Below are 25,171 nucleotides of genomic sequence, written 5' to 3' on the forward strand. Positions count from 1 at the left end.
CGGCGGCGGCGGGGAGCGCGGGGCCACGCGGCGCAAGCCCCGGGCGTCCGGGCGGCCAGCGCCGGGCCCCGGCTCTCGGAGGCGCAGCGCTCCCCGGGGCGCCTTCCAGGGCTCGGGCCAGGACCGCACACGGGAAGCGCCCGCCGCCGCCCCCTCCCTCTGCGCGGCCCCTCCCGCCCGCGCCCCTCCGCCGGCCCCCGTGGCCCCCGCGCTCCGCTGCCCTCGGGCTGCACGCGGCCGGCTGCGCTCCAGCCTCCAGGGGGCGCGCGCGCCGTGTCTCGTGCTTCCCCCGGGTTCAAGGGCCCAGGTGGTCCCGGTCCCCTGGCGCCACTGCCGCAGGCGCCAACGTGCCACGTCCAGCCCCCACGCTCCGCAGCCCCGGGGCCGCAGGCTCACGCGCTTCGTTTTTGTGCGGCCCCGCGCGTCTGTCCTGAGCTTCCCTGGAAGTCCAAGCGCGCCATTGGCCTTGGACCCCTCGGGCCACTGCGGGCCAGGGAGTGCAGACACCTTGCAGCGTCAACGTCTTAGGGACAGCACGTGCCACGCCAGGGGCCCTTCCCTTCGAGGCCCCGTATGCTACCGCCCACGTGGCCCAGCTGCCCCGCACCCCGGCCGACGCGGGACACGGGGGTCCCCGGCTCGGCCCAGGCAGGCAGCCCGCTGGGAGCGACGCCTCGCCTCTGAATTGGTAGGAGTCTCGATTCTGGGGGAGTTGGGTTGGAGGTCTGAGCCCGAGAGAGGGCGCCACCGCAGAGCTAGCCTTTTAGGCCTTTCCTCTTTCCCTTCCAGTGTCTCCCGCCCTTTCTCACCATCAGAACCGAGCAAGGCCGTGAGGAAACCCTGCCCGGGGCCTGGCGTGAGGCCTCGTCCACCTCGTCCCTGGGGAGCAGGGAGCGGAGTGCCCACTCTTTCCGCCAGGGCATGAGGGGGAGTGGGGTCAGAGTGTCATTCCAACCGCGAAGGGCAAACCTTGGCTCACTGGTGCTGCGGAAGCCACCGCCCCAAGGACCTGTCCCCAAGACCTCACTTTCTGTTGGGAGAGGCAGAACCAGGGCAATGGCTAGTTAGCAGGACTGCAGGCTATGGCAGGGCCGGAAGATGCCAGAGCTGGGTGTAGGGGGGAGTATAGACTGAGGGGAGAGATGGCTTTGGCTAGACCTGGGAGGAGGTGACACTGACACTGAGCCCTGAACAAGGAGAGGGCGCCCATCTTTGGAAGATCTGGGAAGAGCACATTCCTAGTCGATGGAACCCCAAAGGCAGTGGCCCTGAAGCAGGGGAGAAGAAGGCGGGTTTGAGGAACCAGAGAGGGCCTGGGGAGGGTGTGTAGAAGGGAGGTCCCCCAGCTGTGTGGCTTCGGTGATCAGGGGGTCCCTGGAGAACACTCGGAGGAGCATAGGTCTATGTGGTGGATCACACCCCTGCCTTTCCCTTCTGAAAATTGGCATCTGTATCCCTTTTCCTTGCTTATTATCTGTCTCTGCTCTAGACATCAGATTCCATGAGGGCCAGGACTGTGTGCTGTCTGTCCCCCGGCATCTTCCACATTGTCTGGTCCAGACAGCCCAGGCTTCTGACATAGTTGTTACAGAAATTCCTGGGACAGTCCGAGGGGACGCATTTGGTGATCTCAGGGAGACACAGGACTTGCTGAAGATCACAGGAGCACGTAGTGGAGCAGGAGTTCTTAGACCTACTGTGTGTCGGGATCCTCTGGAGGGCTGGTTCAAACCCAGAGGCTTGGCCCTCCCCCCCGGCTTTCTGTGTTGGTGGCTTTGGGGTGAGGCCCTTCAAACAAGTTCCCTGCTGCAGCTGGGGCGGCCACTGGTCTGGGGATCCCGCGTTGAGAACCGTGATCTTGAAGATGGGAGACCCAACCCATCTGGGTCTCACTTGAGGGTTCTCGGGTGGACTCAAGCCGTGCTTTCTATTGTGTAGGCCCATCTGGACCTTTGAGCCGCTCTGTGAAAGGGCTGTCCCCGGGAGCTGTGTCTATCAGGACGCTGTGCACCTGTGTCCGATGTTGGGGTGACCTGTGGACAGAGGACCCACAGCACAGATGGGGACCTTGGTAAGGACAGTTCCTCCCTCCCGCCCCCCAACCACCCCACGTACACTACACAGGCTCCCTTGCTGTGCCCAGGACTTAAATTACTGCCTGATCTTATCCCGGACTTGTGCTCAACGATGTCCAATAAAATTCTTTTAAGTCCTTTTATGGAATTCCCTCTGCAGTTGCTCCCTCCCTTTAGAGCCTTCCAGATTTTCAGCTCTTCTCGTCATCTCTCCATTTCCCTCCCAAGCTGTTGTGTGGAAATGGATGTTGATGATGCCTGGAGAGTGTCCTGAAAAGACGGAGACATTCTGCGTTTGCTGAGCACCTACTAGGTGCCAGGCAGGTTGCCGGGTGATTTGTAAATGTCAGAGGTACAAGCCGGGCCGGTCGGTGGGCTCTGGCTCCAAGACCTGTTTTAGGCAGGGCTGCTGGATTGAAGTTTTTAAACAACTTTGAATTCGTTGGCCAACCTTTAGACATTGGGAGTTTTCACATAATTTTTTGTTTGCTTTGGAACACTGGGCGATCTGGCAGACATCCCTCATGGGAGCCATGTGCTGGTGCTGGGTGGTGGGGCCCCCCCATGCCCCCCACCTTCGCCCGTGGTTTGCCCCTCAGCCCCATCAGGTCATTTAAGTTACTCCTGACCCTGGACGCATGATATACTGTCTTCTCATCTCAGTAAATTGTCCAGGGCTACACAGTAAATGACAAAGCTGGGTCTGAATCCAGACCTGTCTGACCTAAAAGCCCCAGCTTGTCACTGAAAAACAAGCTGCTGTGAGTCCCGGGGGCAGGAGGAAGCTATGGCGTCGCTGGCCCCAAGGAAATCCCTTAAAAGGGAGTTACTGTCAGCGGTTTAAGGATATGCTTTCCTTCCCATTCATAACCTACTGTCAGTAGGTCATAAAATTCTGGGTTGTTTTTCCACCGTCTGAGGGTTCCCCAGCACTGCCCAGACTTTGCAATCCATCCTGCCCCTTGAGATGAAAAGGCTTAGATCTGCAAGACCCCTGGTTAGAGTTAGGAGGAGGGGGGGTCTGGGTGGGGGTCTCCCTAAGCTTTCCTGGCAGAGGGTCTCACCGGGTGTCCCTGGCACACAGCTTATTGTAGGAAAAGTGCTGCCCCGCGATTCCGGGGTGGGGATGGGAGGGTGGGGAGCCTTCCCCCGCCACCTCTGCTGCTGCTCTGCCTCTTTTCTGGGCCTCAGCTGCCCCGAGCAGCGTGGCCCTCTTCCTGGAGTGGTCTTCCTTGGCTTTCCACACAGCCATGTCGTACGCATCTTCGTCAGCTGCTGTCACCTTTGGGACTCCTTGGCCAGGCGGGATCAGGGGACAGGGAGGGAGGTGGAGGCACCCAAGGGTACAACTTTATTTAACTCTTTATTTTAAAAGCTGCTGTTGCTTATCAGGAGTTTGTTTTACACTAATTTTGATTTTTTTTTAAAATACTGTCTCAAAATGTTATTTACCTTGATTACTGAGCTTTTGGGCACCTTCTTAAATTAAACACCCAGGCCAATGTTCCACCTGCCTCACCCTGGTCCCAGCGCTGCTCCTAGTCTGTGGCCCTGGGTCCTGGTCCAGCCTGTGGCCCTAGCCTCGCTGGGTGACTGGACACAAGGCCCCTTGGTGCCCTGAGCCTCTCAGCTGCCCCATCTGTTCTGGGAAAGGATTAAAATGCTGAGCTAGTTTATTTTCATTTTTCTAATATGTGAATGAGTTCTCGAATGATCCAAGACATCCACTAGAGCTTTGATAAGTTGTGCATCACGTCCATCTCCTGGGGGCTCTGGGGTGCTTAACGCCTCCCTGCCTCAGGCCATTACGGGATGTCACCGTCCTTTTCCTGACACCCGGCTCGAGGCGTTCCTCTGTGCGAACACCAGATCTTCGAGGCTGCTGTGCGCAGTGCCAGCTGCTGCCTTTGCTCACCCCCGGCCCCATCCCGGGAGAGGATCCGTTTTGGAGGTGTGGGCGTGCACGCTAGGCTTTGATGTCTTGCTTCTTGTTCTTTGGATCATGCGACACATGTCCATGAAGGACCGTCTGTTTGCCAAGCATCTCGAAGACACATTTCCAGCTTTAGAGGAGCTTACGTGTTAGCGATGGAGCCTACGTGTAAGCAGATCCGTGTGCTGAGCGAGGTCTCTGGGGGTAGAGGCCTTCCAGCTAAGTTCGGGCCACATCCAGAGAACGGGGCACTGTCCTTTCTCCCGGGAGGACCCTGCACCCTCTCTGCCGGCTTTAAGTGCCACAGCCCCGAGCAGCGCAATCACCTTCTTAATAGAATCCCGGTGAGAGCGTCCTGCAGCTTTACACGGTGTGTCCACACCTGAAGGCGCTCTGAGTTGGCGCTTTCAGTTCCTTCTAACTCCCATCTCCCTCCGCCCCTCCTCTGGCTTCAGCTTTTCCTGGTCTGACAGCCCCCAAAGCCCTCTTCAAAGCCCAGCCCCTTCTTTGAGCTTCCACCGCAGCTCCAGCCCTCAGGGGGCTCTTTCCCTCACTCTTTCCCAAAGCCTTTATCAACTAATAGGTGCTCCGCCTGGAGCTTAATTAAGATCTCTCTGATTCCTTGTTGCTTCAGGCCCGCCAGGATGTTCTGCTTCTTGCAGGAAGAGGGCACTGGCCCCGAAGCCAGGAATAGCTGGAGGGCGCTGCCCCTCAACTCACTGGGTGCAAACGGGTGTATCTCGCTGGGCCTTCCTTACTTTAAAAAGAATGAATGTATGCTAATATTTGAACATTAGGAGATCTCGCATAAAAAATCTGGATTTCTGGCTTCCCTTGAAATCTCAAACGTCTCCAACCCTGGACCTACATTCCTCCCTGGCGAAAACTGGCCAGAGCTGGTAGCAACTTTTTCCTTCAGATGGGACATGGCTTCTCTAGTTTGCCACAGTCCTCACTGCTTCTTGTTGTCTGAGGCTGAGCTCCCTTGACTCATCTGCTGTACTTTCTTGGCCCCTGTGGGCATTTGAGATTTTAACCCTTGCTTTCAACTTTTGGGGGGTTTTTTGGTCTAAGAGGAGAGATAGCTCATTAGCGTGCTTTGCACTGGCAGAGGCTAAGCAAGGCTCAAAGGGGGGCTGGGTGTCATTGCTGAAGATTGTTGGGTAGATGGGGGAGGGGAGGGTCAAGAGATAGTCTGTGGATTCTTAGTATTAACGAGCTTGGGTGTTTGAGCTTGGCTGGTCCTATGTTGCTTTCCTTGTGCATATAGAGACGTATTTAATGTGACTATGAAACGATATAAAAATAAACTAACTTTGGAGTTCCCGTTGTGGCTCAGTGGTTAACGAACCTGACTCGAGGACTCGGGTTCAATCCCTGGCCTCACTCAGTGGGTTAAGGATCCGGCGTTGCCGTGAGCTGTGGTGTAGGTCGCAGACACGGCTTGGATCTGGTGTTGCTGTGGCTGTGGTGGAGGCCGGCAGCTACAGCTCTGATTTGTCCCCTAGCCTGGGAACGTCTGTATGTGGCATGTGCGGCCCTGAAAAGACCAAAAGTAACTAATTAACTAAATAAATTAACTCAAGGAGAGCACTTACTCTGTGCCAGAAACCATGCTCAGATTCTTACATTGAATTCTCACAATAACCCTGCGTGGCCAGTGCTGTTATTTCCCCCGTTTTAGAGACAGGAACAGGTCAGTAACTTGCTCAGGGTGGCGCAGCCAGAAAACAGGAAGCTGTGATTGCAGCGACGGCAGAACCTGGAGCTTAGCAGGACTGGCGGTGCCTTTAGATGATGGCTTTTTAAATCACGGTCCCCTCTGCACCATCTCATTTCCTGGGATTGCAACCTGCCGCCTTCCTGCTAAGGAGTCCGTCAGCTTTGAGGCCCTCTTTCCCTGGCGCAGGGATGGAGTCCGCCAGCCCTGCAGGTCTGTTCCTGGAGGCTGTCTGATCTGGAGGCTAACTAAGGCTTTAGTGAGAGGAGGATGGGGTGGGAGTGGGGCTAGAAAGCAGCGGCCCTGCCAGCCAGGACCAGGTCCTCTCAGATAGCCCAAGGACCCCAGAACCGCAGGCCCCACCAGCTGGCCCTGGGCATGAGCTCATCCCCCAGTGTCCCCGCATCTGAGGTCAGCGCCCCGTCGCCTGGCTCTCAGCACCAGCTTGCTGCAGTGGAAGATTTTTGTGGCCCTGTCGTTACTTTGCATTGCTTCTGGGCTGCGTTCCCTCTTATTTCATTTTCATCTGAAATCCTGAGCTCACCCTCCTCAGAGCTGACGGGACCATTTATTTCCAAGGTTGCAGCCGGTCGGAGGGCTGCTGGGGAGGATGCTGGGTTTTTGCCACCTTGTTTTCTTCCTGGAGGCAGGGATGGGAGACAGAAGAATGTCTTCATTTTGCAGCAGCAAAGCTGGCAGAGCTTAGAGCCTTCGTTCTTATCCCCAGAGGGCAGAGCCTTGGTGGACTCTGTCCCTCAGTCTCTTGTCCTTTTGGACTCAAAAATCTTGGGCGAACCTGGCGTGTGCCTTGCCAGCATCTGGTCAAACGCCCCTGCATTGTCATAGTTGGAACGGCTCCGAGAGACTGTGTTGTCAGACCTCCTTTGGGTGTTCAGAGAATGAAACAAGGCCCAGAGAGGGCAAGAGATGTATGGGGATTGCACAGCAGGTGAGTGGCAGAGCCAGACTGACAGGCTTTTTTCAGTTCTTTTGCATCATAGGAGCCCCCTCTTCAGAATCTCAGAAGGCCAAGCCTCAGGGGATCCAGTCTTTATGCCCCACCGTCTGGAAAGCTCTGCCACCAGCACTTCCCGGGGCTGCCCCTCCTCTTTCCGTGTTAGCTCCGATATTTCCTCCTCAGAGAGGCCACCTCGAGGCCTTCATCTAAAGCAGCCCCCACTCGTCCATCATGTTCTTTCTCATGCTCTATTCTCTTGCCTCAGAGCTCTGATCTGTACCCCAAATGATCTCCTCTCGGCTCCATGTACATTTTTGTTGTCTGTCCACCAGAATGCAAGCTCCACGGGGGCAGGGACCTTGTTTGGTGGCTGTCTGATTTCCCGCCGTCTTTCTCTCTCTAGCACCTGGCACCCAAGAGGTGCTGCATAACTATATACAGATCGAAGGAATAAGCCTGTCCACGGGGATTTCAGGGACTTAAAAAGATCCTTAAACAAGGAAAGTGTTCTTAGGAAGCAATGAAAATTTAAATGCCTTCAGAATCACTTTCATTTGCCTCAGATAAGAGTTTATTTGTAGAAACAAAAGTCCACTCCTAAAGGTGCTTCAAGGCCATACTTCTAGCCTCACTTAAAAAAAATTTTTTTTAAAATTTTTAATTTTTTTTTCTTTTTAGGGCCACAGCAACGCCAGATCTGAGGCACATCTGCAATCTACACCATAGCTCACAACAACGCCGGATCCTTAACCCACTGAGCAAGGCCAGGGATCAAACCCACATCCTCACGGATCCTAGTCAGGTTTGTTAACCACTGAGCCATGATGGGAAGTTCCCTCCTGTTTCCTGTCAGGCCCCCCTCCCGCACCCTGCCATCCCAGGGGCCACCGCTCTTTCAGTTTCTTTCACCAAAGATTAGCTTTGTGTCTTCTGGAAATTCATGTGAGCAGAACCACAAGGAGTGGCCTCTTGTGCCTGCCCTCCTTGGCTCAGTGTAAAGCTCAGTCTCAGCTTTGAACTTGGTGTGTTGTTGCAAATACCTGTTGCTCGTTCCTTTTCATTGCTGAGTAGTGCTCCGTTGTGGGGACACAGCATATTTTGTTGCTCCAGTCGCCTGTTGATGGACATTCGGGCAGTCCTAATCATGGGCTTCCGTGGATAAAGCTGCTCTGCACCTTCTCGTGCAAGTCTTTTTGTGACTCTGTGCACTCATTTTTAGTAAATCCCCCGCAGTAAACCTGCTGGTGAAAAAAATCCTATGTCCTCAGCTACCATGATGGGCTACCTCCCTGTGCTGGAGTCTTCTGTCTGGAGGGGTAGACTCGTTGGGAACTGTGTGAAGGCCCAAAGCATTCTCATGGGAAGCACTCTGGTCTGTAGCTGGTCCAGACCCAGCATGGCTGAGTAGGTGGAGGCATGAAGCTTTTTTTTTTGGATTGACAGTGGTTTGGAGGCCACCCTCCTGGGTATCTTGCATTTCTACACATCTCATCAGCAGAGGCACAGACTGTTTTCTTGCAGACCATATCTTAGAGGATGTTTGTGTAGGGAAAAGTCTTGGACGATAGAGGTAGTGTTTCTTTCCCCGGCATCGACTAGGCATGTTGAGTGCTCATTGTAAAAGATTTAGGTTTCCAGATCTTGCTCGGACTTAAAAAAAGAAAGGACATTCTGACACAGGCTGTGACATGGAGAAACCCTGAGGACATTATGCCAAAGGAAGTGTGCCAGTCACACGGAAAACCAAGTCCTATGTAATTCCACCTCGATGAGGCATCTGGAGTAGTCACCCCAGAGAGACAGAGAGCAGAACGGTGGTTGCCAGAGGCTTGGGTGGGGCAGTGAACAGAGAGATGGATGCTTCATGGGTATGGAGTTTGGGAAGGTGGGAAAGTTTTGGCTGTCGGTTGCACAGTAATGAGAATGTACTTAACAGCACAGAACTGTACACTTGGAAAGGGTTAAGGTGGTAAATTGTATGTTGTGTGTTTTTAACACACACACGCACACATGCATGCACATGCGCCGTGAAAGATTTGAGTTTCCTAAGCTCAGAGTGCCTCTCTTGGGATGCATTTCACTGCGTGTCTTTGCACTGTGAAAACTGGGGCTTGGGAACTTGTGCAAGAAGCTGGTGATCCTCTGGCTACTGCTCTTGCTCTGAGTAATGAACAATCCCGGGTCTCTGACCCAGGAGTCTCGTGTCTTCTGCCAGCATCCATCCAATCAGGCTCACTTGCTAGCTCGCAAGTAGGGCCAATCTCAGACCCTTCACAGTTCTTGACAAAAGGAATCTCTGTATTTTTTCCTTTGGGGCTCTTGTGACAGCAGGAAGGAATTAAGTACTTATCTTTATTTTATTTTATTAGGGCCGCATGTGCGGCAGATGGAAGTTCCCAGGCCAGGGGTCGAATCGGAGCAGCAGCTGCTGACCTCCAGGAATACAGGGTCTGAGCTGCGTCTGTGACCTACAGCACAGCTCACAGCAACGCCAGATCCTTAACCCACTGAGCAAGGCCAGGGATTCCACCGCATCCTCATGGATACTAGTGGGCTTCATTACCGCTGAGCCACAACTGAAAACTCCGTTAAGTCCCTGTCTTTAAGGATCCTGAAGGGCTTGTCCAGGCTCTTCTGGTCACAGTTTTATTCCCAGGGGCTCACACAGTGATACACAGAAGATGCCCCATGAATATTTGTGGAGCGAATGACCGGACGGCTGAATGAAGGAACGTTTGTCACCCTGACCCCCCCTCCCCCCGGTCTCGTCTTCTAGAAGAGAACCTCTGGAATAGATGGCCTGGCTAATGGCCAGAGCTCTTGGGAGGCCAGCTCCTGGGGAGCCCCCTATGCTCTGTGCCAGGCTGGTTCTCATCCTCCTCCCCCATCCCTTGCCCCCCACCCCACCCCCCGCAGCCTCTCCTGTGCAACTGCTGCTGAGGGCACCTTGAGTGGGACAAACGTCTCACCTCTCTTGCTCTGCCAGGTGTTTGCTCGTGGCGATCCCACGTCGCCCTCTGAGTGTTAAAGAAGAGGACGCAGAGGCCTCTCGAAGCAAGGGTCTCCTGTAACCTTTGCCCTGGATTTGGCCGGTGCCGTCCCGTCTCAGATGGGTCCAGGTGCCGGCAGTTGTGCCCCCTCGCACTACCAGCAGCCTTCTGGGCATCAGGAGGGTGGGATGGGAGTGGAACGTAGACATCTCAGGCTGTTGTCAAGAGTTGACCCACAGCAGTCCCGTTAGCGCTCGGCGATCCTGGTGTGAGGTGGGCATCACCCCGCTGGCTCACCCTTGGGGGCCTCTGAGCAGCTGCCAGCGGGAGGCCCTCGTCTGGCTCTCAATAGCCCCGGGGATCACGTGATTGGTGGCAGGTGGTCTGCAGGGGTGGGCTCGGCTGCCACGCTCTCCTGAGACTGACTCAAATTCTGATCTTCGTCCCCCCACGTCTGGTCCCTCAGCCTCCTAGTCTAGTCAAGTCCCCTCCAGGCAGCCCTGGGATGGAGGTCTCTGGCAATTTCTCTGTTCTTTTCATACCGTTATCCTGGCGTGTATTTAATGCCTTATTCCCCTCGGGGCATTCCATTTATTTTCAAGAGCTTCCTTTTGAAGTAAGAAAAAAAGGAACCTTATCAATTTTTTCCTTTCGTTTCCACTGAAACAATTTTAATTCTCTTTCACACCACGTGGGTCCTTCTGACTTATGGGGCAGAGTCTTGGATGGGAAGGCTGGGCAGAGAAGGCAACAAAAACATCAAGGCTTATATTTCAAGCGAGTGTGTTGTGGCCTTTAGAAAGTGTGGGGTACGTTTGCGGCAGAATAAGGGCTTCCAGTTTCATGCTTCTATCATCCCTTCAGTTTACAGGCCCAGTCAAATCACTGAATATTTATTAAGCACCTACTGTGTGCCAAGTGCTTTGTTGACTCATGGACCCTGTGTGCTTCACCGATAAGGTTCTCTTCTCAGTGGTAAAGGAGTAGCTCTTGCCTTTAGTTTCATATAGCCTGGAATAAAAAATCTTTGGCGGGGGGCGGGGAATAGCTGCCTGCAGCAGCAGTAGTTCGTGCATTCCGTCATCCACTCGTTTGTTCATCTTGGAACAAACATTTATTGAGCACCTGCTATGAGCCAAGCCTCCCAACTGCATCTTGGGGATACGGCTTTGGCCATGGCAGCTAAGATCTGTGTTCGTGTTTTAAATATTGGTGTGAGAGAAGCAGTGAATAAGTGATCAAGTACATATGGAACGGCAGATAATGATAAATGAAGGGCAGATGGGTCAAGTGATGAGGTTTCAAGGGCAATGAGGGCAGCCCCGCAAACTGACGTCTGGGGCTCAGTGCATTCAACTCACTCAGTCATCACTTGAAGGCTCGGGCAGGATGGCAGATGCTTGCTCCATGCAGCCTGTCCCTTGTGTTCTTTTGTTGTAGTCAGGGATTCAAAGTGCTGAGCCATCGTCACCCTCATTCCCCTAGGCTCCCGTGTCGCCTGCATTCTCCTCAATCCAGCCCATCGCCAGGGTCCACCAGTCCTGTAGTGCCTGGACCACTCCTTCCTCTTCTCCTCCAGCTTCCCTTGCCATTGCTCCAACACACCAGGCGTCTGGGAGATTCTTCCCCAAGCTACGGGCATGGCTCGATCACTTACTTGCTTTTCGGTCTTTGCTCGGATGTCACCTTCGTGATGAGGGCGCTCCTGGTCACCCTGTTTGAAATGCCATCACTCCATCCCTCTTCCTAACCCTCTCCATCCTCCAGCCCGTTTTCTTTTTCTCCTTAGTTTTTTGTGCACATGCGACATGCCATGTGTTTTGATTAGCAGTTACTACCCTTGGGTTGCAAGGGATGGGGGCGGAAGCAGTTGCTGGGGTGTGAGGAGAGCACTGCGGAGACGGAGAGCCGTCTGGAGAGATCCAGTGGCCTTGGCTCGAGGGACCAGGTGGCCTGAGGAAATCATCCTCTCGTCGCTCCCTCTGGTCTTGCTGAGGCTCCCGACCGGCCAGGCCCCATCAGAAGATGGAGGTGCGTTGTTGTCGGCCGCTAGAGGCACAGAGAAGGCTGGAGAAAGGGATCTGGACCGAGGGTGACCTTCAAACCCTTTTTTGGAGCCCGCCGCTTTTACTAAAGAGTTTGGGGGCAAGGGTGACCAGCGGACTGGACCTCGATCAGGCCAGCAACCTTTCCACCAGCCCATATGTGGTGGAGAGAAGGCGGAGAATTACAAGGCCCGAATTTGAACTTCAGCTCTCCCACCGACCCGGTGTGTGACTTTGGCCAAACCACCATTGCCTCTGAGCCCACACACCCATCCATTAAATGCAGCTAAAAATCCCTGCTTAGCACCTCTCTCTGGATGGTTGTGATGTTTCTGTCTGGTTCAGGATGTGCAAATGCTTTCCAAACAGCAGAGTCTTGGATAAAATTGGTTGCTTTCATTTCAGCCACCAGCAGGCTGCCTTCGTTGGCTCAGGAATCCCAAGTCTAGATGCAAAATGGGTTACTGGTCACCGCAGGACCTGGGAAGGACAGGTAGATGCTCAATTGATTCCCTTAAATTGGTTTCTGTGGGAAAAATTCACCAAATTCTTAAGCTCCCAGAGGCGGGTAGCAGTTCTGCTACCCTTCAGAATGCAGGATACTCAGTTTTTGCCGGGGGCCTGTGGACAAGGTCTTGATTCTAGCTGTGAATAAGTGTTTCAAGCCGTGACCCATTTTTTCCCCCTCCTCCCTCCCTCGCTCCAGCCGAAGGGAGCAGCACCTTTCCGGGGGTGCTGGTTGGCAGCGCTGCGGGCTGCCTGCGAAGCTGCGGGAAGCGTGGATCCCTGCGCTCCTCCTTTCTTTGTTCTGGCACTGCCATGCCCGTCTGTAGCAGGCAGGCGACACCCCTGTGACCCCTGCTCCAAGGGGAGCAGAGAACATCGCCGTGGTTGCCGAGGCATTTAGAGGAGAGGGCGTGCCTCTTTCACAGTCGGGGCCACCAGCCCAGCGTGAAGTCGGCTGGTGGGCAGCACGCGGCTCACGGCTGTGATGTGGCACTCAGGGCTGGGTACAGGCCGTGTACCAAGCGCCAGGGTTAGAGGCAGTTCTCAGCCAGCCGCCGCCGCTGCCTGCTGTCAGTCTCTGGCTTCGGCGGCGATCACCGTGTGTGTTCCTGGGGGTGGGAAGGAGGTTTCTTTTCTCCTTTGGCAGCTTATGGAATCCAGCCTCCTGTCCAGCGATGTGCGGTCTCGTGTTCGGCGGCCCAAACTCTAGCCCGGGCAAAGGAGAGCTGGGTGTTAGTCGCAGCTCTGCCCCTCCCGTATTCCACGTCTCTGGGCAGGAGGCCTCCTTTTCCGGGTCTCAGTGTACCCCTTAGTAAAACGAAGGCGTTTTAGGGTAATGTGAGGGGTTTCCTCCAATGTGAATACTTTGTGTTTCTAGGCAGGGTTTCTCGCCCCAGGCACGACAGGATACCTTGTTTGGTTGCACTTTGCTTTGAAGATACTACCTTTTTTTTTTTTTTTTAAACAAATTGAGGTTTGTGGCATCCCCATGCTGAGCAAGTCTGTTGGCGCCTTCTTCCCAACAGCATCTGCTCACTTTGCGTCTCTGTGTCACATTTTGGTAACTCTTGCCATCCCAGACTTTTTCATGATCACTATATTTATTGTGCTGCTTTGTGCTCAGTGATCTTCACTGTTACTCTTGTTCATTGTGGGTCCCATAAACTGTGTAAGACCAGGAACCTCATTGATAAATGTTGTGTGTGTTCTGACCGCTCCACCCTCCGGCCCCTCCCACATCTCTTTCCCTCTCCTCAGGCCTCCCTTTTCCCCGAGACACAGTAATATCGAAGTTAGGCCAGTGAACAACCCTACAGTGGCCTCCAAGTGTTCAGGTGAAAGGGAGAGTTGCATGTCTCTCGCTTTATTATTATTATTATTTTTGTCGTTTCTAGGGCTGTTCCCGTGGCGTATGGAGGTTCCCAGGCTAGGGGTCGAATCGGAGCTACTGCTGCTGGCTTACACCAGAGCCACAGCAACACCAGATCCGACCTGCGTCTGTGACCCACCCCATAGCTCACGGCAACCCCGGATCCTTAACCCACTGAGTGAGGCCAGGGATCCAACCTGCAACCTCATGGTTCCTAGTCGGATTCATTAACCACTGCGCCACCGCGGGAACTCCCTGCCCACTGTCTTTTGAGCCACTCCATCTGCTTGAGAGAATCACAAACGCTCAGCAGCCTTTGACACAGTTGATCTGGTCCTTGACCGCATTCTCCTTGCCTTTGGGGACCTCAGGGACTCCTGGCTCCCCACCCACAACCTTGCTGGCTCTTCCCGAGCCTTCTTTGCTGGCTCCTCGTCTTCCTCCTGACTTCTGAATGTTGGAGTAAATCACGACTGTGTGTTTGTCTCCCTTCCCTCTCCTGTCTGCGTCCAGTCCCTACACAATCGTGTTCAGTCCCACGTCTTAGGACACCGTCTCTCTCTGGGGTGGATCCTGTGTTTATACCTGCCCCGCCGATTCTCTTTTGATTTCCAAACTCACGTATCTGTCCAACCACGCCATCTCTGCAGCCCCATCGCAACGTACCACTGCCCCCCACCCCCACCTTCCCACGTCACTCCTGCCTCATCTTCCTCACCTCCTTCCCACCCTACTGTGGGAAGCCTAAAATCCTAGGGGTCAGCCTTCATTTCTCCTCCCGCCCATCCCCAATCCACCAGCCAGTCATACTGGGTCCCCCTTCGAAAGGCTCCTGCATCCGACTTTTCACCCCTTCACCGTGTCTCCCCATCCTGTCTCCCCCTCCCCCTGGCCCTGGTCCAGGCTCCCACCACGTCCTGCCTGGAGGAATGTAGGGGCCTTTCAGCTGGGCTGCCGTTCTTGCCCTCTTCCCAGTCACCCTCCCCCCCTGAAGCTGGAAGGATCTTTTGCAAATCTAATTGGGGTGATGTCATTGCCTGCTTAAAACCCGTCAGTGGCTTCTTACTGCACTTAGGAGAAAAAAATCCGCTGTGTCTGGGGGGGCTCCTGCCTCCCTCTCGGCCTGTCTCGTCGCCTCTCCCCGCCCAGGACACTGCACTGGGCTTCTCTCTCCATCTCGAGCAGGCTTAGGGCTTTTGCCCTTGGTGTTCCCTCTAGATCTTTTCATGGCCGCCTCTCTTCTGTTCTTCACGTTTCAGCTCAAAAGCCACCTGTCCTCAGTGGCCTTTCGGTGGATGACTGTTAGTAGTTGCTTCTTTGACTTCCCCTGTGACAAGATGTCCCAGACTCATCTCATATGCTTCCTGCCCCAGACCTAGAATCAGTCATTTCTCCAGGGGCCTCTGGTTCCTTTATTGAGAAAAGACACCTAGAGGCTACAATCCAGGCACCACAATCAAGGCACTAGGGTGTTCACTGCTATGGGGCCGGTCATTATTCTTTGGTCTTTTCAGAAGATAAAGAGTTAGGAAATATTACCTTTTTTTCTTTTCTTTTCTTTTTAGGGGCGCACTAGCGGCATATGGAGGTTCCCGGGCTAGGTGTCGAATCAGAGCTATAGCTGCCAGCCTACGCCACAGCCACAGCAACACAGGATTCGAACCACGTCTGTGGCCTACACCACAGTTCACGGCACCGCTGGATCCTTAACCCACTGAGCAAGGCTAGGGATCGAACCCGCAACCTCATGGATACTAGTTGGATTCGTTTCCACTGCACCATGATGAGAATTCCTAGGACATGTTACTTTAAAACGTATATATACAAAATCATGAGTTCCTACTTCACATTCAGAAACGACAGGGTTTTTCCTTAACTTCGTTGATTTTGCATTGTATCTTCTTTCCCTCAAGCCAAAAACCTCATTCTTTCAAAAAAAAAAAAAAAAACAAACATAATTGCTCATCTTCTTTATCCCATTACACACACACGGCAGGCTCAGAATAGCAACGTCGACATTGCTGTCAACAGTATGATTACTCAAAACAGTGTGAGATTTACTTGCAGTCCTCTCTTGTCCTTAGAATAATAGAAGTCAAAACACGGTCTTTTAACATCGCGTGGCTTCCTCCCTCTGCCACTAGCTGGGTACATAGTGTCTTTTGTTTCACTTCCTTTTCCTTGCCCAAGAATTGCTTTGGGAAAAATTCACCTTTGTTTATACATATGTAAAATATTTGCCTGGTTCTCCTGATAGATGAATCCGCTGGCCCCAGGTGTCCACAGTGTAATCCCCGGAACCTGTGAATATGTATTTCCATGGCAGAGGGGTTTTGCGCGTGGAATCCAGAGTCTTGAGATGGGGAAGATGATCCTTGATAATCCAGGTGGGCCCCATGGACCCTAAGGGTCCTTCCAAGAGGGAGGCAGGAGTCAGAGGGAAAAGGTGCTAATGGAAGCAGAGGCCAGAGAGGAGAGCAGAGGCTTCGCTGCTGGCTTTGGAGGTGGAGATCAGAGCTGCAAGCCAAGGAAGGCAGAAGGCCCCTAGCAGCTGCCAGAGTCTGGGACCGGACCGCCCCCAGGTCCTCCTGAAAGAACACAGCCCTGCCAGCTCCTTGGTTTTAGAGTAGGCAGACGCATTTGGGATGTTTGCCCTCCAGAAGAGTAAGAAAGTAAATTCGTGTTGTTTTAAGCCACTTAACTCGTGTTAAGTTGTTCTAGCAGCCATTAGGAAACTCATACAGCTCCCCAAACTGGGTCTAGCAGTTATTCCTGCCACCTCTCCTCTATGCCATCCCTCCTTTATCATCTTTTTTTTTTTTTTTTTTTTGCTTTTTAGGGCTGCAGCTGCAGCACATGGAAGTTCCCAGGCTAGGGGTCAAATCAGAGCTGCAGCTGCTGACGTACGCCACAGCCACACACAGCATCTCGGGATCCAAGCCATGTCTGCAACTTACACCATAGCTCATGGCAACGCCGGATCCTTATCCCACTGAGCCAGGCCAGGGATTGAACCCACATCCTGTGAATACTAGTTGGGTTCATAACCTGCAGAGCCACAATGGGAACGCTCTCCTTTATAATCTTTAATGTATATTTGTGGCATATCCTTCCATGTTTAAGATACAAAAGTCATCTTTAAGATATATAATCAACTATATAAATACATAACCAAATGTATATGTCTTTGTATCTTTTTTTTTTTTTTTTTTTGTCTTTTTGCCTTTTCTAGAGCCCCTGCAGCATATGGAGGTTCCCAGGCTAGAGGTCTAATTGGAGCTGTAGCCACTGGCCTGTGCCAGAGCCACAGCAACGCAGGGTCCAATCCCTGTCTGCGACCCACACCACAGCTCATGGCAACACCAGATCATTAACCCACTGAGCTAAACCAGGGATCAAACCCGCAACCTCATGGTTCCTAGTCAGATTTGTTAACCACTGCGCCACGACGGGAAGTCCTGTATCTCTTTCTTAGATGGCTCTTCCCTTCTTGCTTCTTTCACTTAATGGAATATTCTCAGAGCAGTATGTAGAGTTATTCTTTATCCCTTTTTACAGCTGTGTACAATCCTATTGTGTGAAAATACCATATTTTATTTATTAGTCTCCTTTTGATAAGATTGGGTTGTTTCTAGTCTTTTGCTGATACAAACAGTGCTGCCGTGCATATGTCCTTCTATATTTTTGCCGGTATATCTTGGGCTAAATTCCTAGAAGTGGACTTTCTGGGTCAAAGACTGATGCCTATGCATTTTTTTCATGTCTTGCCAGGGCCCTTCACAGGGGCTATAGCATTTTATCTCACCACTTAACAGTGTGCAAGAGAGCCGGTTTCTTTTCCCCAAACCTTGTGTATAAACCTTTGGATTTTAGCCAAGATGGTTTGCCTGTGTCATTTTCATTTGCATTTTTCTTATTATGAGCCAGATTGTGCATCGTTTGGTATGGTTAATAGATATGTGCCTTTCCCTCTTGTGAGTTGTTCCAGATACATTTGTACTGAAGACATTTGAAGGAATGAATGAATGAGTGACTCTATCAGAATTTCCGCTTAGGACATGAGGGAGCTCACCAGCTCCTGTTTTGTTTCCCAGCCCCAACCACCCTGTCAGGTGCCCCGCACCACACTGGGTACGTCTCTGGTGCCTGGTGAATATCATCTTGTCGTGCTGGAAGGTCGAATCTGCCAGCCTAGCTCTTCCGTAAAGGTAACAGCAAGATCAGGCCTGTGAATATGAGCGACTGGGAGAGTGACCCAGCAGGTTCTGCAATGGGTTGTTGGACGTGGGAAGCTGGTTACCAACCCAACGGGTATCCATGAGCATGTGAGTTCGATCCCTGGCCTCGCTCATGGGTTAAAGGATCCGGCATTGCTCTGAGCTATGGTGTAGGCTGCAGACGCAGGTTGGATCTGGCTGTGGCTAGGCAGGCAGCTGCAGCTCTGATTTGACCCCTCGCCTGGGAACGTCCAGATGCTGCAGATGCAGCCCTAGGGGGAACAAAAGAGGTGGAAAGCTGAGCAACGGCTGAAGGCCACTCATGTCACATCTGTAGTAGCCGCGGCCTCAGCCGCGACACATCCCTGGCTGCAAACTGACCAGCCCTTCCTTCCCGAGGAAAGGTGCAGTGGTGGAAAGATGATTGGCTTTGAGCCCAATTGTGCTGGATTTGAACCCGGGTCCTGCTACTCCCCGAACTCTGAGGACTTGGGGGGTGTCATTTAATGTGTTTCAGATGCTTCATGGAAAACGAGCATTTGTACCTTCAGCATAATTTTTGTAAAAACCAAAGTGTGAAATTGTGTTTGTGAAGCGCAGGATATCTGGTGGCAATGGTTATGCCAACGAGCAGTGCCAGCTCTGGCAGACCTAGTGGCAGCAGGCCCGGTGCTTTGCGTGTTTGTGTGTCATCTCATGTCATCAGCACGCAGCCCTATGCGGGAATCGCATCACCGCTCTGCTGGCTCAACTGGGGAAACTGAGGGGCCAGGCTTAGGTGGCGGCCCAGGGTCTCAGAGCTGTTGAGCCGGCAGAAAGCGGATCCATGTGAACTGCCTCCAGAGCCAAGGGGCCTACCTGCCTGGCTCTCTGCAGCGGACTCTGCAGACCACACCCCGGCCTCACCCTGGAGGCCAGCGAACCTGACCTGATCGCCTTGCGAGAGCGGTCTTCGGAAGGGCTGAGCCGTCTGCAGGCTCCGGCGCAAAATGAAACCGTGAGCTCTCATCATTTAAATATGAAGAGTTTTAAGATGGCAACAGCAGAGCCTTCACCCAAGCACAGGGCCCTTCTAAGCAGGGGGCCCACAGTCGCACGCCCATGCAGCCCACCTTGGTGATCTCGCTGGGCTGTGCATCCCAGCAGGCTCAGGGCTGGTGGGGTGCACCCTGCCTGCCCCCCCCCGGGAACCCACTGAACCCCCTGCCAGCTTCCCAACTTCTCTGAGGACCCAAAGGAACCCCTGAGGTCTAATGCGTGGCCCGTAATACGAGCCCTGAAAGGCTTCCTGGCTGCCCTTCGCTCCACAAAGAGCAGCACCAGGTCCCTGTGAAATTGCTGCACGTGACTCAGAGAACCCCAAGGTGAGATCAGGAAACTCCCTGTGTGCAAGGACCCCCGCGTGTCCTTTCCAGCATTACAACATGCGAAATTCTTGTAATAATGATGTCAGTTATTACAGTAATAGTAATAATAATAATAATAACAACAGAGTGACTTTCAACCGTCATTAGGAATTTACTCTGCACTCGGCATGCACAGGGACTTAACTTTTGCAGGTTACAGGCTTCCTGGAATATGAATATTACCAAACCAACCGGTTTATGTTCACCGTTGGAAACCGTTTTCCCTTTCTTGTTCCGAAAAGCTCTGAATGCTGCCGTTTCCTGCAAGATTCAGTACAAGATTCTAATACTTTTCAAATCACTGACAAAAAGGAAGAGCACCCTTCTCCCCCCACCTACGCACCTGTAGGAATTAGTTACATTGTTATAAACGTAATGCTGTCGTGCAAGTTTCCCAGCCCAGACCTGTCCTGTCACAGGCTGCTTGCACCTGGATTCATAATCTGGGTCCCAGACGCTGGCCCATGGCATCTGAGGAAGAGCTGCTTTGGCCAGTGTCGCAAGCAGGCACAACAACCGTGCACCGCTGTGACCGGCCTTGCAGACAGGAGACCTGTGACGGGGTCAGAGGGACGTAAGCAGTCAGGCCGGGGAACTCGGAGTCGTTCACATGGGATGTTGTGGTGCCTCAGCTGGCCCAGTGACCTTGGCTTTGGTCTCACATCGACTTTTCAGGAATCTCTTTGCAGCAGCCGTAAATTGTAGTCCATAAAAATAGGGCAGGCTGGAAAAAGGCAGTGGGAGCATATTTCTCTACTTTCTTTCACTTCGCCTGGGGGCAAATTCAATCTCAGTCATTAATGGGCTTCCCTATCTCCCTGCCACCTGCTGGGTACTGAGGACCTGGCAGAGCCAGAGCAGCGGGAAAGCTCTGGCTTCTGACCTGTGTTAGGGCATGGGTATCTTCACTGTATCATCCTGGGCCAGTTATCCTTAACCTGGGGCCGTTTTGCTCCCCTCCTCCCACCCTCGGGGACATGTCTTTGGAGATGTTTTTTGGTTGTCGCTACCCGCACTGGCTGGGTAGCAGCCACATATGCCGCTAAATGCTCCGGAAAGCCTGGGACAGCTCCCTCCCCAGAAAAAACAAAGAATTATCCTGCCTGCAGTAGTGCCGACCTGGAGAAACCCTGCTTTAGAGATTCACAAGCATCTGTTTTCCCAGCTTCCTGACCTCTGGCCACTTCATAGTCTGGGGACCTCTTTTTCTCCCTCTTCCTGTTATTCTGAATGTAGCTTCCCTCTCCATTCTTATTTTCTAAGGTACCTCACCTTTCAAAGAGCTTAATCTTTTACCAGCCACAGAGATGAACTATGATAGATCTAAGCCAATCATGTGCACACCCCAGTGCTAACACTTCCTGCATCTCTTGCAGCTAGATGTTGCCCTGTGACACAGTTCCGGTCAGTGAGATGCAAGGGGAGATGGGCTGGGGGATTATGGGAAAGAAATTGCTCCTTTCATGAGGTGTTCTGGAGAGGAGAGCTCTATGGTGCCAGACCCTACAGCCTCCCTGCCTGGAGTACCCATGTGGAGATGTGATGTATAGGGCTGTGGCAGCCACTTTGTGACTATAGGTAAGTAAGGAGTATCCCAGAGATGTCTGACCTTTGTGAGCCACTGAAAAAACCCCAGAAACATCCAGCTCTAGGCCTCTTGTTAAATAAGCCACAAATATCATTAAAGTTTAGAGCATACTTGATCTACTTGGGCAAGAAACTTAACCTTTCTCTGTTTTACTCTTTTGTATGATGGCAAGAATAAATACTGCATAAACCTGGTGTAGGTATTTAAGGAGATGAGAGGTGTAAGACCTAAGATTAGGTGTCTGGAATATGATAAATATTCAATGTATTGTAAATGACTTTGTTACTGTCACTCTTAACAGACTTAATCAGGGATGGATGGTATTGTGGGTCTTATGGTAAATTTTTTTTATTGATTGATTCTCACTTGATTACCCAACAAATATGTATGAGAACCTGCCATGCTGAGATGCCGGAAATGAGAGGAAGATATTATAAAATAATAAAATGGGAGGGAAATGATACCCAAGAAGTCGTACATTGGATCTCATCAAATTTCCCTTTTATTTAAGAGCGATATTTTTGTGAACTTTATATTTATCACCTCCATTTACCACATTTGAGCACAATACCTGTTACTGCCAAAGTGTTTCTTTAAACCAACCTACTTTTTTTGGTTAAATGGATTTATTTTAAAATGAAGCTTTATATCATCACTACGGCAAATGGAAAACCAACATTGCTAAGTATTAAATAAAAAATAGCCAAAATAGAAGTGCAGTGAAAGATTCCCTAATATTATAAAATTAAAACAATGTATTCACTTGTGGGCTATATAACTAACTCTTCTTATTCACGACAGTTGTACCTATGCTGCCCTTAGAAAACACTGAAGGGAATAATCATACTTAGTAAAAACATTTTAAAGTTTAAAAACTGCCTAAGACTCAAAAATACTGCAGGGGGTCTTGATATAGAAGTTAGACATAAATAATATGATTATCATTCCTAATTATTCCTCAGCAGCTCGCCATACTTAGCAGAAAATCACGATGAAATATCCTGTGGCTTTCTGGTTCACAGTATTTTTCTTCTCTGTATTAAGTTTATGAAACATTTCTCTATCATAATCCCCAAGATATTTCACTGTGAATGCTGGAATCCAATAATCCCTTTCAACAGTAATTTACTCGGCATTCAGCATTCGCATTTCCTTAACTTTTGCAGGTTATGGCCTTTCTGAAAAATCAAACTTAACTGAACCAGTCTGTTTATGTCTGAAATTAGAAACTGTTTTTTTCTTTCTTGTTCTGGAAAACTCTTAAGGCTGCAGTTTCCTGTAACATTTAGCATAAGATTCCAACATCTGGAGTTCCGGTTGTGGCTCAGTGGGTTAAGAATCTGACATAGCGTCTGTGAGGATGCAGGTTCGATCCCTGGCCTCGCTCAGTGAGTTAAGGGTCCAGCATTGCCATGAACTGCAGTGTAGGTCACAGATGCGGCTTGGATCTGGTGTTGCTGTGGCTGTGGTGTAGGCTGGCAGATGCAGCTCGGATTTGACTCCTAGCCTGGGAACTTCCATATGCCACAGGTGCGGCTGTAAAAAGAAAAAAAAAAAAAAAAGAGATTCCAGCGTTTTTCAAATTGTTGACAAAAGGTTACCCCCTGCCCTGTCCCTATATTTTGGGGGTGTAGATCTCTGATACTGTAGGTCCCCAAGGTTGAGTTAACAGTCAGCTCCTGCAGAAAGACTCCTGGACTCCTTGTCTGTTGACTGCTTTTGATCACAATCTTGTCACTGGCTGCACTGCATGTATCATTTGCGTCTCTCTGAGGGTTTCTCCAGCCAGTTTCCAAGCTTCCTGGGTGAGGATGCTCTTCCGGTTCATTTCTGTAAGTCCGGCCCTGATTATAGGGCTGGCAATTACTGGGACAATGATGGAGTCAGATGGTAACATGAGCCGGGAAGAGTCTGAGACACAATGGGCTGTGGGTAGCTAGAGCAGGCTTGTCCCTGGTGGGAAGGGGCTCAGACTCTGGCTGCCACCAGAAAACATAGCCCAGCTCTGCCAGAGCCTCTCTTTTCCCAAGAGGAGCCTGAACTCTGAAGTTTTATGTGAAACTTTATCCAACAGAGCATTCAGCATCATGTCTCTGACTTGACCTGGTTGCTCATCCTGGCCTGCTGCCCGCCCGCGGTGTACACCACGGAGTGTGTGGACAAAGAATGCCACCTGCCGTTTCAATAAACAAAGGATGTTGCGGCCACCAAGCCGTCAGCTACTGCAGCCGCCCCGATGGTGCATCCTGAGGGGATTCGGGATGGAGAAAAACGGGATACTGGCCGTGGGTTGTTAAGATGCAGATCAAAGGAATAATATCAGTGAGCCCAGACTCTTGTATCTTCCCGTATGTGTAAAAGCACTACAGTCATTAACTTGAGTCATTTTTTTGATCTTCGACTACGTGTTTGCTTATCTTTCATCTTTCACTTTATGGCTGCACTTGTGGCACATGGACGTTCTTGGGCCAGGGACTGAATCTGAACCACAGCTGTGACCTCTGCCACAGCTGCAGTAATGCCAGATCCTTTAACTCACTGTGCTCGGCTGGGAATCAAACCTGTGCCTCCATAGCAACCTGAGCTGCTACAGCCAGATTCTTAACCCTCTGTGCTGTGGTGGGAACTCCTTTTTGAGTTTTTTTGTTTTTTTGAGCAGAAATTCCTCTAACTCCTGGCTGCTCTCTTCCTTTTTGGAGCAGTCTCCAGAGCTGTCCCAGAGGGGCTGCTGTCCCAGGCTGTAGTTCTCAGTACGGCCGCCAGAGAAAACATATGTCTCAACCTTGGACTTGTATATTTTTTCAGTCGACAGGCGAACAGCTGTACACCGGATGCTTTAGAAATGGAAACCAGCTCTCCCCACTAGCTACTTGATCTGTACTGTGAAACCACTGCAGTGCTGGTGTGTTGTTTCCCTCGAATGAGGGATTTGGCAGTAAGGTGGCTGCAGTGTACGGGGTGCTTACTCTGGGGGGCTGGTTCTGGGCCCCGCAGGGAGCACGCTCATCTCATCACCCTGACAGTGAAGCAGGCACTGTTATGACGTCTGGAGGAATGCGGTGACCTGCACGGTGGCAGACAGGGCTTGCACAGGGCCCAGGCAAGATTTGAACCTGGGGCATCGTTTTGGAGGCAGACTGAGCCATGATGCTCCGAGTTACATCCCCGATGCCACTGCTGGTCAGGAGTGGAGGGCACAAAGCCATCTTCATTCCCAGGGCCTGTGATTGTGTTCGTTCAGCTCCATGTTGGCCCCTCTTTCTGGGCCCAATGCTTCCGAGGGGGGCCTCGTCCATCCGGATTCATCAGGTTTGTTTCAGCATTCAGGGAAGCGAGGGGCTTGCCAATGAGAGGCTGGGGAGAGGCCAGGTAAACACAATTACGTACCATTAGAGGGTCTTGAAGGGCCAGGGGAGTGACAGTGGAGTGAGGATAAATCCTGCTGTCGCAGAAGCCAGCCGGTCTGTGAGATGAATCACAATTGAGTGCCTGCCTCCGCTTCCTGTCCCGGAGGATAAACTCCCCCTGCAAGCCTGGCATGGGCGACCTATGTTAATTACCTGCCCCTCTTCCAAACAGACCCTGTCCCCTGGAACATCTTTCTTCATTCTTCCAACGATTTGGACTCCGGCCGATTATAACAATAGCTAGCATTCATTCAAGGCTTATGCGCCTGGCACTCTTTTCAGGGCTTTACATGTTTGAATTCATTTCATAACCCTAGCAACTTGTGAGGTGGGTCTATTATTATTCCCTTTTTTACAGATGAAGAAACGAGGCATAGAGAGGTGAAGGTGACTCAGTGGGACCTGGATCTAGACCATGTGGCTTGAAAGCCTGTGCTCCTAATTCCGGGCTGTGGAGAGGGACCCCCTGGCGCCCCGGGGGCCCCCTGCCCATCACGGCCCATCCACTGCAGTCTCTGCCCCCAAGGTGATGCCCACGGTCAGACATGGGTATTGTGCCCAGGCCCTTTATCTGTATTTACCATGGTATCATCTGCTACTTATTTCTCTCTACTCTCCTCTTTAAATTTATAAGTTAATATAGGCAGATCCACTTCCTTCTTTTTTGTTGTGAAGGTAAAACATATATAACATAAAATTTGCTGTGTTGACCATTTTACGTGGACAATTCTGTGGCATTATATTCACATTTTTGCACAGCCACCACCACCATCCATCTCCAGAACTGTTTCTTTACCCTGAACTGAAATCCTGTTCACATTAAACACTAACTCCCATCTCCACTCTCCCCTCAGCCCTTGGCAACAGCCCTTCTACTCTTTGTTTCTGTGAGTTTGACCATTTTCAGTACCTCTTATAATAGCATCATGTCTTCAAGGTTCGTCCATGCTGTAGCA

The 25,171-nt window shown here is 51.6% G+C and overlaps 1 long non-coding RNA gene across 2 annotated transcripts in view; it reads left to right on the forward strand.

The window, feature by feature from the left end:
* Positions 1-49: 49 nt before the first annotated feature.
* The window catches only part of LOC106506717 (uncharacterized), a 121,353-nt gene continuing 96,231 nt past the window's right edge, over positions 50-25,171 (forward strand). For both annotated transcript variants that reach the window (XR_014832598.1, XR_014832599.1), the window contains exons 1-3: positions 50-688; positions 1,939-2,071; positions 7,365-7,488. This is a non-coding gene — a long non-coding RNA (uncharacterized LOC106506717). The remainder of the gene's footprint in view (positions 689-1,938; positions 2,072-7,364; positions 7,489-25,171) is intronic.

The sequence above is a fragment of the Sus scrofa genome, chromosome 17, assembly GCF_054392235.1.
Source record: "Sus scrofa isolate SSC_HxYL_T2T_F1_AM1 chromosome 17, Sscrofa_HxYL_maternal_Yorkshire_Landrace_v2.0, whole genome shotgun sequence".
Classification (NCBI taxonomy): Eukaryota; Metazoa; Chordata; class Mammalia; order Artiodactyla; family Suidae; genus Sus; species Sus scrofa.